This window comes from Pezoporus occidentalis, unplaced genomic scaffold (genome assembly GCF_034315485.1).
Source record: "Pezoporus occidentalis ecotype Australia unplaced genomic scaffold, CSIRO_AGI_Poc_V1 ctg23, whole genome shotgun sequence".
Lineage (NCBI taxonomy): Eukaryota > Metazoa > Chordata > Aves > Psittaciformes > Psittacidae > Pezoporus > Pezoporus occidentalis.
Genome location: NW_026914180.1, coordinates 9,799,153 through 9,800,769, shown reverse-complemented (window position 1 = coordinate 9,800,769; position 1,617 = coordinate 9,799,153). Strand labels below are relative to the sequence as shown.

At 44.4% G+C, this 1,617-nt stretch overlaps 1 non-coding gene across 1 annotated transcript; it reads left to right on the top strand.

Annotated features, from left to right (window-relative positions):
* Window positions 1-346: 346 nt before the first annotated feature.
* Window positions 347-418, top strand: TRNAG-UCC (transfer RNA glycine (anticodon UCC)). The gene has a single exon. It is a non-coding gene; the product is annotated as a tRNA-Gly (tRNA).
* The last annotated feature ends 1,199 nt before the right edge of the window (window positions 419-1,617 follow it).

Sequence of the window (1,617 nt, the reverse complement as noted above, 5' to 3'; positions counted from 1 at the left end):
TTCATCAGACTCCAGCTGTCAGGTGTTGGCTTTTTTTTTTTTTTTTCCCCACTTGTGCCATTATCCGTAGTGGAATTTCTGAAGGGTTTAGTCCTGTTACTTAGATTTCTGTTAAGCAAACCAGGGCACTGGAAATATTTCACTGAATGACACCTTGGGTTTTTTTTTTCTATTGTTAAAAAAGAAAATTTTTCTAGCAGCCTTGGCAGCGATGGAATATATTTGAATGTTTCCTTCAGTAGTTCTTTTTTGTACTTGTGCAGCTAGCAAATCCTGCGGTTAGACTAGGAGCAGCCGGCAACTAGCAAGGAAGGAGGAGTACAACCACAGACGGGTTAACACCGCAGCGTTGGTGGTATAGTGGTGAGCATAGCTGCCTTCCAAGCAGTTGACCCGGGTTCGATTCCCGGCCAACGCAGTTTCCGTTTTGACACGTTTTCCCGGGACGGTGCTGGTACGCTAGCTGGAGGTGCCGCCACCCAGAGGCACGTCGGCAGGCTCGAGAAACCGGTCAAAGGGAACCTCGTGACGTGTAACGAGAAGCTCAAAGTCTGCGCCTGGGGAGGAGCAGCCCTTTATGCAGGGGGGCACCTGGCTGGAAAGCGGGTTGGTTTGGGGGTCGTGGTGGACATCAAGTCGAAAAGGAGCCGGCAGCATGCCGTTGCAGCAAAGAAAGCTAAGGGTGTTATAGGCTCCATGAGACAAAGACCTGCACTGTTGGCAGGTGGAAGGAAGTGGTTTTTCTCTTCTACTCAGCACTGGTGAAGCCACACCTGGAGCATTGGTGGTGTCCAGTTCTGGACTCCACATCACTGGAGAAGCATAAGCATACTGGAGAGAGTCCAGTGAAGGATAGTTAAAGTACCTAAAGCATTCTGCTGCTATACTGAGGGTTTTACACTTGTGCATTCCTGGTGTTTATAGGGGAAGGGACGGAGGGAGGGAGGAAAAGAGGAACACGTATATAAACCCACAGACGTACACCCGTATGCCTTTCTGCCTGATAAATGCATATTAAACAGCAATTTTTTCCATTTATTTTCTTAACCTCCTTTAAAAGAAAAATCAGACAAACAAACAAAACCAAAAAACAAACAAACAAAAAACCACAACCAAACAAAAAAAAACCTACCAAAAACAAACCACAGGAAAAACAGGGAATTTTATACTCTGCCGTCTGTTTTGGATATCCAGAAGGGAAAATACACTTCCAAGAAACTTACAAAAATTCTCTTCACACGCATCTTGTCCTGAGATTTTTTTAAACTTCAAAGTAAAGTACAAGATAATTCAATTGCATCCAGCTGCATTTGGTGGTATGCTCATCATACTGAGGAGACCCTTTTCTGTTTCCATCTTTCACTGCTTATGTCAAACAGTTTACAGAGAGGCAATACAAATTTGGACAGAGCGCTAGGAATGCCATCAGTGAGTCTGGGAGTTTACATTGTGTTTGTGTGAGGTCACCACTTGTTGTCTTCAATGATCAATGGCCTAGTGAATGCTTTTAAAGCCAGAGGCTACCCTTACTGACTTTAGTTGCTCCATGTTAGGTTACATTTTATTAGGAAGACTCAGGCAATTCTGCTCTTGCATTTTTATGTAAGGGGTTTGTGA